This window comes from Microplitis mediator, chromosome 4, assembly GCF_029852145.1.
Source record: "Microplitis mediator isolate UGA2020A chromosome 4, iyMicMedi2.1, whole genome shotgun sequence".
Classification (NCBI taxonomy): domain Eukaryota; kingdom Metazoa; phylum Arthropoda; class Insecta; order Hymenoptera; family Braconidae; genus Microplitis; species Microplitis mediator.
Window position 1 is genome coordinate 11,926,084 of NC_079972.1, and position 15,141 is coordinate 11,941,224.

Below are 15,141 nucleotides of genomic sequence, written 5' to 3' on the forward strand. Positions count from 1 at the left end.
CCGTATACGCTTGTTTTCCTCCTGTTATATTCTGTTTTCCTATTCCAATTTATATATATACATTTCTATATATATAATAGATATATATAGAAATATCTATATATATACATATAGCAATATAAATATATACATATATATAAATATAAATATATACATATATATAAATATAAATATATATATATATAATATATACATATCTACATATATATATAAATATATATATACAAATAGCCGCAGGCATTCACCACAACAAATTAACACATCGCTCTTTAGAAGTAAAACTAAAGCTCAATAATTCTAATTGCAATGAATTAAATAATTTAAATTTATATTTAAGTGTCATCCAACTATAGTTTAAAAACAATTTTTTATAGCCTTATTAGCTTTTGATATAATATATGTATACACATATATATAATAGCTTTTCTTTGCTATGCAAACAACTTATTGGATTTTTTACAAGTTACTAGTCACGGAATGTGTACCCAAATTACTGATTGTTTAGAAAATATATTCTGAAAAGATTTTTTCGATAACACTAGCTAATCCAAATAAACCCAACAAAAAAAAGGTATCCTGAGTCTCAAGTTAAACATGGTATGAATTAAAAAAGAAACTTAATATAATATATGAAAAAAAAAACTTCTGATCACTGGAGGTATTGTGAGCGTTGTTTGGTTAACCTAGCTCTCGAGTTAGTGCATCATTCAGTCCCAAAGCCCTTTTGTAAAATACCTCCGTTCCGGCTATTAGACGAAGCGAGCGTCTGAACCTGGTAGGGGTTCCCGGGCCATTATCTCTTTCACGCTGGTGTTCATTTTTTTACTCTATTCACTCACCCTCGGATCCCATCTAGCGTGACCTCATTTCCATACTTGAGGATATCGTTGGTATAATGCACGAGTGGAGGTCTTATGTGTTACAAAATACGAGTGTACTGTGACTAGTATCGGAATCCAACTTCCGGTGGGACGTGCGACCACCTGGTCGATTATGACCAACGGTGCGTAATAGTAACCCTCTCATCTAGAGGGTTTGTCTTTTATTTCATTTTTAATTTTTCGATGCCAGTGACGGAAAACACGTGATATCTGGTCAGTGGGCTTTTATTACTTGGTTATGTGGATTTAATTGACCAACTGATGCTACTTTTCGTTACGCTGTCACACCAGGGGATTGGGGTTTAAGACCTCGTACGAAAGGGTTTTTGTTCATGTCATAAATTGGTTTGTTTAGATTTTTTCTAGATAAAAGCAATAAAAGTTTTACGTATTTTATTTTTGTACAGGGTTAAAAATCCGGAATTTATGCGTTCTTTCACTTTTACTCATAAATTCTATAGAATTTATTTTTTCTTAGCAAATTTAATTTGCTTATCAAAGTATTTCAATTACTGATTACTGGTTAAGCTAAAAGATAATACATATTAAACTATTTTTTGTGCATTGACATTACGATTACTACTTTAATTTCTTTATTATCTATTTTTTAAATTTTATTATCATTATAATTGTTAGTTCTCACTTAATTATGGGTTTCTCTGGTTCACTCATTTTAATTAAAAAGAGTATGAAATGGGTGGACCGGAGAATCCGATGAGCGACGTTCATTGCACAGATTATGTAACATGGTAAACGAAGCCCTTCAACGCCTGTTATGACCTCCGGGGAAGATTATCTATGACCTGCGCTGCTAGGAGGTCAGTTCGTCTTTAAGACCTGATAGACTGGCAGAGGGTAGGATGTTAGACCGTAGAGACTCTGTGCGCGCAACTTCTAAGTTAGAAATAACGTAGTTTGAAGTTACTCAAGAAACTTTATCTAAAGAAGAAAGTGGCGAAGAGTTGAGGATTTCAGATACAGTTTTGGTATTGAAAAAAAAAGAAGAATTGGAATAATATTTGAAGACTAGTATAAGTGATGATTTCAATTCAGAAAGTGATGCATTGTTTTCGAGCTCTAGTGAGGGGTGTCAAGAAGATGGCGAGAAAATTTAAAAATATGATGAATGAAATTAAGAAAATGGTGGACAGAATTAAGAAAAAGAATCTAGTTTCATTTATTTAAAAAAACCCGCATTCTAAATTTCCGTTCGAAAATTAATCGAATTGTACTCTGAAATTTTTTATTACCTTATATATAAAAAAAATAATTCTAATAACTGATTTTATTTTGATTTATAAACTCATAAATCTTCTTCATATTTTTTATGTTCGTTATGATGATAGGGTTATAAAATTTGTCATTTATATATACGCGTGCCTTGATTCGAATTGTGAAGATTTATTCATACATCATCCACCGACTGGTATAGTATAGCCGTAGTTTTCGCAAGTGGTGATAAAGATCAAGGGACATTATACAGATTTGTCGGTCGGATTGGTTTTACGATTTTTCCGCCGGCGTCGAACGTCATCTCCACGTGTTTTCTTCCTTGTTTATTTTTTATTATTTTTCTATATATATCTCCCTATACTATATTTTGTCACACCCAAAAGCTTCTTTGCAGCTTTATTTTTTCCTACTTTTATTTCTTCCTTTTTATTTCCATAATTTAATTATCTTCTTTGAGTTTATGGCTCGCGGGCTTCCGACACCATCGTTCTAACCAGGGTCAGACCGTACACTATTTTCTTCTTCGCATAAATTCCATGAGATATCACAATATCACATTTGCTTTCGCTAACATACAAATTCACTTTATTTATACATTTATATATGCATATATAGCCATATTTTTATTATATTTAAATCAAATCTACACTCATTTCCTCTCTATTTTACTGCCAAAATATCAACATAATATTAAGATAATAATTTAATAATTGTCATCATGACATTGATGAAAAGTATGAGATTTATCAACTGTCAAGTAATTTCATCTAATGCCTGATAATTAAGTTTTGAAAATACGTGAATAGTGATTACAATTTCATCTCCGTGAAATAATCTAGTGTTCAGATCTAGTGTGTACGTGTAGACGATGTATTACATACAAATTCAAAGTTAAGTATGAAAGAGAAAGTGATATGAGCAAAGGAGATTGCAGTAAAATAGAAGAGGGATTTAAAGCGCGGCGAAATGACACACCCCATTATATATTATATAACATATAATACATTTAAATGCATATACATTTAGCAACAAACAGGTACGTATACAGATATAGCTCTATACATTTGTATACAGGATAAATATATAGCGCTATGAAATCGTAAACTACTGCGATGGAAGGGTTAAATCTTGCGCGTTAAATGGGACAGGACAAACTTCCGCGGAAACTTGGAAAATCGTAACATTTCATAGCCATCTACATTCTGCTTATAAAGCTGTACGGAATATATAATATATAAAATAGTGTATGTATATGTATATATATATTGTTAAATGTTAGAGTCCATTGTTCTTGTAGTACCATACATCTCTTATTCTTTAGTAAAGAAACTAAGAGCATTTTACGATGATGCATAAGAGAAGACGAGCTACTAATTCTGGAAAAGGAATTAACGCCAGTACATTTGCATCCTTGAGAGTTTTCCAAGGAGTTATGGAAGATACTATACTATTGTAAAAATTATTATTGTTATATAATAGACACTAGAGTGCTGAGACCAGTTATTTTCCATAGAAATGCAAATAAGTTCATTTGCAAATATAAATATTATTATTATTGTGAAAAATTAACGTTACTGTTAAACTTTGATCTCTCTTTTATACTATTGTTGTTTTTCTTTCAGCAGTTTGCAGAAATAAGACTACAATTGTTCAAGAATTGTCATCATTTTAAAAGTTTTAACGTAAGTCAAGTATTCTGTGCTTAAGAAAAATTAGTCGCACTTGTCATAAGTAAAAAAAATTAAAAAATAAGTGAATCGTTTATTTGAGAAACCCGATAAGTCAAGAAAACAAAATTTTTCAGGAAACACAAAAAACATTTTTTTGGGAAAGCTTGACATTGAAATAATGAATAAATAATTTAATACAATAGTGTTAGCGTCTCTGAAAAAGATTCAAACAATAAAAATTTAATTTTTTAACTGAAACTACTCAAAAAAATTATTTAAAGTTGATTGACTTATGAGGTTTCTCAACCAAACGGTAAAAAAAGTTATGAAATCATTGTTTTTTTTTTAAATGTTTCCACTCAAATCATTTAGTACACTGATAAAATGAAGTATTAAATATGTATTTGAACTTTGAAACTCAGAAATTACAAAAAATTAGAATTAATTTAAAAATTTTAATTAGTCATATAACATTTAACAGTAAAACAACATTTGAAATTAATTTCCAAAAAAAGCGCGAATTTTAAATAAAAAAAAAAAAAATTATTCCGTAAAACGAAAACTGCATATGATTATTTAAGTAATTGACTTATGGGGTTTCTCAATTAAATGAAATTGCTGTCACCCGGTTAATATTTTTTTAAACGCCGATTTGATGCATATTTTGATTGATTTCTATGGAGGGACATCCAAAGAACCCAAAAATTCAAAAAACCCAATTTCGTAAAAAACATGACTTATGGGGTTTCTCAAATAAACGATTCAAGTAATGAACATAATTTTTTTGACAAAAATATATTTTTTCAAATGACCTAGTTTTTTTAGATGATTTATTGCTGAGAGATATATTTTAGACTTATGGTATAAAAAAATGATGATTCCATTATCTAATTTTCTACGGTCAGTTGTTACTATATAAAACATAAGGGTACTCATTTATTACATCACGTGTATTAGTTCTGTTGAAAAATAGATTTTTCTTTTCTTTATTATAAATATTTTTATAATGTCATGAGATCATTAGTTTGAAATTTCATTTTCTACGTATGTTTAATCGACTAGAATGAATAATTGATTATCAGAAGTCAATAAAAACCCACCATCAATATTATTATCTTTTATATTGGCTTAAATTCTTTGACTTTTATTTTTTACACCGGAACGAACCCTTTCATGGCGTTTTCTTTCTACTACTAACAATATCTGTTACGCGCGATCGACTCGTAATAATTGCCACCATGTTTTAAAAGTATATAGAGATAGATAGATAGATGGTTTCTAATATTGAAGTAAAACTCTCTTTTTCATTGGCTACAGTAGCATCCGTACTCTCAACTTGGCAGGGTTATTTTAGCCCCCTTTAACTTGTTAGCCAGTAAGTTCCGCCACTGACTTTAAATTCATTCGCGCGCGTTGATTGTTGAGGCAGTAGCTGTACAGTAGCACAAGCAGAAGCAACTGAGAAGGATTCGTGCACGCACATTGTCCTCGCATCTGTTAGACGATCTGTCCGTTTAAGAGGGTCTATGAGGGGAATTTAAAGACAGAAGAGCAAGGGGAGTAAGCCAAAAAAATATGAGACTAAGAGGATGAGGGGTGAAGTGCTAGTTCAATTTCATTATCGGGTATAATTTTAAAGTGGCTGTCAAAGCCAAGGGGTGATGTCTAACATTTTGAAACTTTACTTTCCCTCATGAGTGACTGACAGGCTCAGATGAATCCGCGACGGATCACACGCTGCGTTGAATCATCATTTATGGTGTGTGTGTTTTGTTATCCTTCGATCGGCTCTTTTATCACGACCAATGTAACAAAGGGTCTGTGTTTAATTAATTGAAAATATTTTTTAATTCATTCATTTTATATCTTGTTCTTTTGTATATTGAACTCAAATGTGTCATATTAGCATTTAAAATTTATATCCCATACGAAAAAAATATATATCCGGGCAAATCTGGAATATGTCGCATATATGAAGATTTGCCCGGATATATATCCGGATATATATTTTTTTCGTATGGGATGAATTTCAGAAAATATCAAAAGTAATAAAAATTTTTTCCAAAAACATTAGTTTTGAATACTTTCATCTTTTAACTTGTCATTGTTGCAGAAAAAATTTTGAACCACAAGCAAAAGTCATTTTTCAAAATTAATTATGTACCTGAAGATCCGAACGTTTTTTGCGTAACGAACATTAAAAAATTTATGTCATTTGACTGGTTAAAAGTGCTTAGGGGTAATTAGCGGTGGCTGCAATTTCTGGCTGACATGCGAAATATTTTAGAAATCTAGATCCAGTAGATTTTTTACTTTTCATTTTGATTTTTTATTTTCGTTCCGCGAAAATCGTTCCGATCTTCAGGTACATTATCAATTTTTATCACTCCCACGAAAATTGGCTTATTAGTCAAATAAAGGTCAAATAATTATTATATAATAGGTCAACTTACACATGCACTGCATGAATATAAAATCAATGTAACAGCCTAACAGGTGGTGGATAATTTACCCGGATGAAATGTAATTATAAGGTACATTAATATATATCTGTGTGTAATTATATCATGAAATTGAATATTATTTATCGAAATTAGTAACAATGGACATAATGTCGCATCGCTGTAAGCTATAATGAAAACAATAACCATTTCAATCAATTGATAATTAATATACTATCTCATACAATTAATAATCCATTGAAAAACCATATTGTACAGATGGATAATACATGCTAACAAAATTATTAACATCAAACGACAATCGACCCTTGTAATGGGATTAAACAGCTTTTCGTGGCATACAACAGATAATATTTATTTTAATAAACGTGTTATTAAAAAATCTATGCGAAAAAAATTACTCAAGTGTATTTGGCATAAATAAATTTGAAAAGGAATAAAAAAATTTGACATCGACAACGAGCTTGTTATTTTCACACTCACTGAGAACCGCACATAGAAAGATCAGAGCTTGCGGAAGAAGAAAAAAATAAAAGAAAAAATAAATAAAAGCGAACGAGTCGAGCAAGGAATCCATTGAGTTACCCCATGCTGACATAACAAGGGGGTGTCGTGAATTGGTCGTAGCAATTTTCCTTTGAGGTTTGTCGTTTTGAGAAACGGTAGATCGGAGATCGCGAACGATGACACGTCAGAGTGAACTGACACAAAAGTGACCATCAAATGGTAACTGATATAAGCAGTCTTGAATTCGACTTATCTTGAGAACCTACTGACTCAGCTTATATTATCTATTATCTATTTTCTCACAATAACGTTATTTATATTTTATTTATGTGTGTTTCCAGTTGTCATAAAGATAAAAGATAAAAGGAAGTTAAGTTAAATGCTAAATTCTAATGTCGCGACAATATTTGTCTTGAGACAATCCAAGAAAATAATAAATGAAATTGGGGTGGAACATAACGGTGTTATGGAGCGTAAGAAGGTAGTTAAAGTTTTTGAATTACACTGCTATCTAAAAATATTATTTCTATTCAGTCGAGTATTATAATACCTTGACTCGTTTATTTATTGTGTTTAAATTAAATTTTTATTTATTTATTATTTTTTTTTATTATTACACTATAAGAAATCCAGATTGAAATTAAATCCGAATTCACTCCGGATTCACTCCACCACTCGGAGTTCCGGAGTTTTAAAAAAAATCACTCCACATGCGGAGTGAATTGGGAGTTTTTTTTTAGCGGAATGATCTCAGAGTGATGCGGATTTTATTTCACTCCGAATTCACTCCGGTCCGGAGTTTTAACATTTAAATTAATTTATATTAAATTGTTAAACAGCGTGTGTGTGCGAGTGTCTGTGTGTGTGCGTGTCTGTGGATGTGTGTGCGTGCGTGTGTGTGCTTTTGTGCGAATATGTTCGCGTGTGTGTTCGGGTGTGTGTGCGTATTGGTTGATCAGTCCTGTAATACGCGAATTTTTATTTCGATTTTACTTAGTGGAGTTATATTTTATTAATAATATTTTTAAAACTCCCCCCGGAGTGAAATTCACTCCGAGGGAAGTGAATAATTAAAAATTCATTCACTCCGCATTCACTCCGGATTTAATCCGCATTCATTCCGCGAATTGTTTACAGTGTATATGTTTATTGCGTTTTTTAAAATTCTCGTCTACTTTTACTTTGCTGAAAATCTATTACTGTATATACAGTATATAAACGCCCAAGGGAGTTTGTCGTAAATCCAAGTTTCAAGCTAAATTGCCGTTGGCACTCCATCATCGGTATCGTCGCCACATTATATTGCACCATCGCGAGTAATATAATAATCATTAAAATTACAATTGCCCGAACGGATGAGCTAGTTTTGTGGGTTTGGCAATAAAATAGTCGTGATTTATTAATAATAACAATTAAAAACCAAAAAAAAAACAGGAACATTAAACAAACGACCCCAGCGATGGATTATATTTTTAATTTATTTTTTTAAGGCTGTACACAAATAACGAAAATTATTATCGTGTGATGATTTAGCTAAAATAAAGCCAATTTAATACGACGCAATCTTTTGTGTAAGAAAGTATCATAAGCCGTAGTATATACAAGGGAGAAATGGACAGAGACAAAATCATTAGGGCGAAATGTTGTCTTTGATCCCGTCACGATTCGCGTATCACGATGCTTTTAGGATCATGTCCAAGATGAAACTGAGGATGAATCAAAGAGAATAAGCTCTGTGAATTGATATTGGAAGGTTTGTCTCTACTCGTTTGTGCCCCGGTCGTAATTATAATCACAATAGTTGCGAAAGTAGTAGAACGTTATGATATCACACAGGAAATGTTGCGGTAAAATTCTTAGCCCGCATATTCTGGCACAATAACAGCCTTCTTCATAGCCCATCTTCCCTCACAGATCATGAAGAAAAGCTAAGGAAAGAGAAAAGTAGGGCAGCTTGAAGTAGCAATGATGGAAAAAAATACGAGAAAAGAAACTGCGAATTATGGATAGGGGCTGAAGGACTATCGTAGTATTATCATTAGTGGATTCTCGAGGCTGCTAAAAAGAAACGGGAAAAATCTTGTAGAGCACGTTATATACCCTTGTTAAAAATAATCCTCATTGACCTATATCTACTGAACAATATTAATAATTACTTATTTTACCGGTGTAAAAAAAAAGTCATGACTCATGACCAATTCTGCGGGCTTTAATTACATTTTATAAGTTTTTTAACATTCAAACTAATTATCATTTCATTTAAACACCGTGTAATTCCGAATATAGACAATACATAATCAGATGGATTGACATGAATATGTCTCAAAAAATAAATGAAAAATAAATTAGAATATTTTTGTCCAAGACCATGTACGGTAGAGGTACCACTTGTGGCCACTGCTCCATTTTTTGGACATTTAATCCTTTATTTTAATTAATGAAAAAGTGGAACATAAAATTTTCATTTTAATAGTGGGATAAAAGAATCTTTAGACATATTTAAAAAATTGATTATGTTATTGGGTCTTTTACGGATTATTTTATTTGAATTTTTTAAGTGTCCAAAACTGGCCCTAAAGTCGCCAAAAACGGTACCTCTACCCTAGTCCATTGGGCTTTACGATTAATACTAATTAGACTGCTCAAATTTTATGCGAAATAAAAACAAAATATCGAAATAATTATTTGATGAATTTCCTAAAATATCAGACTGAAGTTAAGAATGAATTGATGCCATGTTCCTCCGAAAATTCCCAAAAAGTAAATCATGATTTTTTAGCATCCAGGACATTTCAGATTATAAAAGACATATATTTGAATTTATGTGCAATGTGTTTTATGAGGAATGCAACACATGATTCGAGTATTCAATTAACAAAGTTGGCTGCCGGACACTGTTGACTAAAAAGAGATTTTAAAATACGCGTGCAGCGTTGCAGAGTAACAAATGTCGCGGTTGATACTGCGGTTTGTGATAACGCAAACGAAAATTCCAGGATATATGTTACTCTGGAATATAGAAGTGATGGTGATAGTGATGATGATTCGGTGAGTACCACCAACACTCTGGTAGGTGGCTGGTGAAAATAAACGTACCAACGAACGCACCGATGAACGCACTAACCAACAATTAATCTAACTGTCACAGGAAGTTAATTTATACGACGGTTAGACCGTTCATCACGTCGCACTATCTTCTTCGGTATATTCTCTGGGGATGCAAGGATACAACAGAACGATTTCCCGTTAAACATAACCTACACAGTAGGAAAGGGTAGTAGTGGGATTTCGCTAGTGGTAGTAGTAGTGGAAGTAAAAGTGGGGGTGGGAGTGCTGGTGAATGAGGCTTTATCAACCCTTCACCACCAAGGCTTTCATATCGTCGAGACGCATTTCATGCAATCTAAATCAGACGCTAACTTGATAAATTATTGCCGCTGAGTATCTCGCTTTTGTCTCTCTAGATTTTTTTTTTCATCTTTTTTGTTACACATTTTAATTTATCATTAACATTTTATTCAGTATCTTAATCATTTAAAGTGACAACTTAATTTAGTATTAAATTAAGGAAAAATAAAATTTATTCATTGCGAGTTTAATAAATATGTTAGTGTCAATAAATAAAAGTTTAGTGTTTTTTTTTTGTTTGCGTTCTTTGAATCTATAAAATAAAAGTTTGGCATAATTTTGGATAAAGACATGTTATTTCATGCAACGTTAAATTTCCATGTCTTTAAAAAATAAAAACAGAGTATAGAAAAAAAGTCGTAATAGTATGCTATTTGATCGATTCACCGCGATAAAACAGAGCCATAAAACCGATCGGAATCACATCCGGATAAGTTTTAAGTTAACTGAGAGAGAAGAATCTTTAGAGCTTGCATGACGCAGTCAAAAAGTCGTTGAATTGGACGCAAATATACACACTTTGCTTTAGTCTGCGAAATTCTCGATTACATTGTAAGGCAACAAAACTATTGTTAACTTCCGGAATACTAGCAGGAGAAAACGCGTTTTCCAATTCGCGTACATTGTATAGAAAAGCTAAGGGACAAACAAGAATAAAGTCGTAATTTTAACGGTTACACTGCTCGTATTTTAACAGCAAGCTTATCTTTTTCATCAATTTGTTTCACCAAAAAAAGGCTTGGTCTGATATAGATTTTTTTTTTTATAGAAAGATACAAAGAACGATAAAAATGTCAGGGTTAAATGAAGATATTAACTGTCCCCTGAGCAAATATTTCTAATTGCCACGCCGCATGTCCTTTCATAAAAATGTTTATGTCCTAATACGAAGCTTCTTTATATAAGAAATAATAAATTTATATATTTTTTTCGGGTGTCATATTGAAATAGTTATACCATAAAAGAAAGTTTCAGTTAATCGTAACAAACGAGGAAAAGTTATATCTGTTATTAAAACAATTATTAATTACGGATAGATATATTTATATATATGAATTTTTATTATCTTTGTGGATTTACCAAAAAACCTTTTATGTACGTTTCATAAAATTCAATACTAAGAGAGAGTTATTCAATGTGAAAGTTATGTGACGAACATTAAATTATAAGTATGAAAAAATAAGTACAGACGGGAAATAGTCTTGGTCTTACTTATCGTTTAGTCAGACGATAAGATACAATAAAAATATTTAATAGCCTCGAGCTCAGTTTAAATATGTATTACTCGTTCTTATGTTATTCTAATAACTGCTTTTTGTTTCAGTACTATACAGTTTTTTATAAATTTCGGATTTTCGAAAATTCGTAATTTTATTCCACAAGCAAATAGTGTGCAGATTGCGCTGCAGATCTGAACTGCAGAAATTCATAGAAAAAAAGTTTTACAAAAAAAAAATAATTTTTAGTGTTTCAACTAAATTAGGGGCAAAGTGGGCCCTCCAAAAAATTTCGGATTTTATATTTTTTATTCTTTACACGTGTGATAATTGCAAATAACTATAAAACGATTGTATTTTAATAATATAAAAAATCATTTTAATAGTCTGCTACGACATAACTTTAAAACGTAATTTTATTATCTTTAACTTTCTTAATAAATTATATTTAATGAACAGTTTTGGTGGTCTATTTTAACCCTCATTATATAAGAAATTTCGATAAGCTTATTATCCGTCCGAATTTATTGACGTATAGAAAATTTTGAGGGACCCACTTTGCCCCCATATTATTTGAAGTTTTGAAAATTTTAAAGGGCCTACTTTTCCACCAGGGGCCCACTTTGCCCCCTCCCCCTATCTTTTATTTCAAACCGAATCCAGCGATATGTTTGAAAAATAAAAATTTTTTCGCTACTTCACCAAAATCCATTTCAACTGTCCATCAAGAAATTGATGCCAAAATCCAAGACTAATTTCTATGCCCATTCGAGAGTTATAAAATACAAGAAAACTAAATAAATAAATATATAAAAAGAACCGTTCAAAAATAATCCAATCGCATTTATGTTTACGAGCGATTATTAAATTGTCCATTAAAGTAATTACTCACCTATTAACGTTTTTCCTGTGGCAACGCTAGTGGATCTTGATCCGAGTTATCTGTAACAACGAAAAATAAAAATCATAAATGTGTAATATAATAAAATATAAGATAAGAGAAGAGAAGCACCCGAGGTTATGATCGTAAATAGTCGAGTATTAGTCATGGTGTGTCTTATGTTTAGAGATCGAAAAATCGTGTCGTGGCATTGGTCGGTTAAAGTTGCTGAGTGGAATTCATAGCAGTAACATCTATATATATATTTAATATAACAGCAGTGGCAAAAGAAGTAAAGCAGCAGCAACAGAGCACCAGTGTAGTATCAGTCTGACGGAACAGAAGTGTCAGCTGTAACTTTTATTGGTTATAAAGCTCGCGATATTATGCTGAGCCGGAGTAAATACGTTTATGCGTTCTCTTATCCTACTTGTATCCTTTCAAGCTTGTTGGGGGACCGTCTTAACTTATTCTTTCTTTAGGAGATGAGTGGATCGAGTTGAGGATATCCACGATATGCCGCGATGGAGAAGAATATTTTTCATCGTATCGTGCGCCCACTTTACTTGCATTCTGTTCTGTTCAAGAACCCGAGGAACCCAAGTAAAGAGCTACGAGAAAATCGAGGCGAAATATTTTAGTGAATGCATGGGCAAGGAGAATGAAGAGGAGGTGAATATGGTAAACTATACAAAAGAGATAGTGAGTAAAGTATAGAGGTAAAAAAGAGAACAAAAGTCTTATCAATCTAATACATTTCATATTTTATGGATGGGCGACTGTCTGACCCGCTCCAAAGATGTATTTATGGCTTCCAGACTATGCACCTTGTGCTGCTTTGCATTCTTTAACATACATATAGATATAGATGTATATAAATGTGTGTATATAGCACATAAAAAGGTAAAGAGGGTACACTATACTGTTAGTAGAGTGAGAAAAGAAATATAAGGATAAGAAACTGTGGAGAAACGTAAATTGAATCACGCGAACTAACCAGTCGATGAATCACACACACACACACGCGGTTTCCTTCCCTGGCATTCGTGGTCAATGATCTTTTTCTCTAGAAGCGGCCTGTTCTTAGGTGTTTATTATGGTTTTTCTTTGTCATGTCAAAAATACGTATTTTTTTTAAATTTAATTCAAGAGCTTAAAAAATCAGTCTCTAATAACATGGAAGTAATTCAAAGTTTTTACTGCACGGAAAAAAAATATTAGTAAATAATACTCAGATTCTCATCAACAGTGCGCCTAGACCGAATATTAGTAAATATTATGAAGTAGAACGTAAGAAATTAATAACAGATGCATTTTTTTGACAAGTGTCTTGTAGTTTTTTAAGGTTTAAGTTGTAATTTTAAATAGTCAAGCAGTAGGGGAGGAAGGGGCAAAAGGGGGTACTTAAGGAAATACCAATTTTTTGAGGACTCAAATACGCAAAATCTTTTTTTTTTTAATCATATTCAAAGTAAATAGAAGAAATTTTCAGTTACCGTTGAAAAAAAAAATTTTTCATTTCTGCAGGCAAAGTGGGGTACCCCCTAAAAAAGGTAAAAAAAAAAAATTTCTGGATTTTAAACGAGTTTGATTAAGTTGAATTTTTTTGTAAGCAATTTACATGAAGAAAAATTATATTTTACATGTTTATTGGATACAAAAGAAGAAAAAAAATTTTTAATGGTTTTTATCATAAAACAAACGTCATTAATATTTTTCAACTGACAATTGATTTTTGAAAAAGTTTACCAAAAAAAATTCAAAGTAACGCTTAATTATATTTATAGAAGTGATTTTGGAATGTTTAAAAACCATTTAAAATATAAAATTTTTTTTTATAAAATTTTGGGGGTACCCCGTTTTGCCTACCCTACTCCCTTTTGCCCCCCCCCCCCCCCTTCCCCTATATTTCAACGATTAACTGTTAATTGTGACAGTTTAAACATTAAAATCATAATTTTACTGATTGAAACGACATTAATTATTGAACATAACATAAATAATTAGAAGTTGAAGTACAATTATTGTCAATCATTTTTTCCGTGTGTTAGTATGTTCTTAACAGGGGTTTTCAAATATTTTTGGCTGAGTTTTTTTCGCAAACAAAATCTCTAAATACACAATACAGAGTATACATCGATGCACTACTGTGTAATTTAGCGAAGTGCGCTTCAATTATTTGATAATATTCGTTTGTTTAAGAGAAAAAATCGGCCAAAGTTACCATTTACTGCACAAGTGCAACAAAGATAGTACCGTTCATGGTTGAGTGTAACAGAGAGATAAGTGCGAACCCCTGTTAACACGGAAAAATAAAGACAATAATTGGAAAGCGATAAATGTCGATAAAAATACACATGAATATCAATAAATCATAATTTTAATGACGCAAATAATTCAAGTGGAATATAGCAATGATCGGAATGACATTAGTAACAATTAAAATATCCGTTATATTAACGATACGAGCCAGACAAACAGTAGCCATAGTCTAGCGTAGTCAACGTCATCAGCATAACGCGAGCGAAATTTGGCCTCGTTTCACCGTCTATACGGCAATACGAGCATTCAAGTATATCGCCCCGTCATATATATATATATGTGGTAATACTATAGTATTCATATTATATATGTTATGTAGTGCAGTATAGTTGCACGGTATAGTAGGAAATTTTAGCCTGTAAATTTGGTCTGGTCGTCTGGTAGTCCCGGCGACCGATCGGCGCTGCAGACGAGCAATAAATCGAATGACAGGTTTCGTCGCTTCAATACGGGCAATTGCCTCCAGGTGCTCATGCCGTTATGACGTAATAACCCCAAAGCAAGCGCGGTCACTAATTCACGGTTGTGTACGTGTGAGATAACTCCCATCATGAAACTCCG

At 32.0% G+C, this 15,141-nt stretch overlaps 1 long non-coding RNA gene across 3 annotated transcripts in view; it reads right to left on the bottom strand.

The window, feature by feature from the left end:
• LOC130667066 (uncharacterized) overlaps nucleotides 1-15,141 on the bottom strand; it is a 190,984-nt gene that overhangs the window by 99,388 nt on the left and 76,455 nt on the right. For all 3 annotated transcript variants that reach the window (XR_008989792.1, XR_008989794.1, XR_008989793.1), the window contains one exon: nucleotides 12,271-12,320. This is a non-coding gene — a long non-coding RNA (uncharacterized LOC130667066). The remainder of the gene's footprint in view (nucleotides 1-12,270; nucleotides 12,321-15,141) is intronic.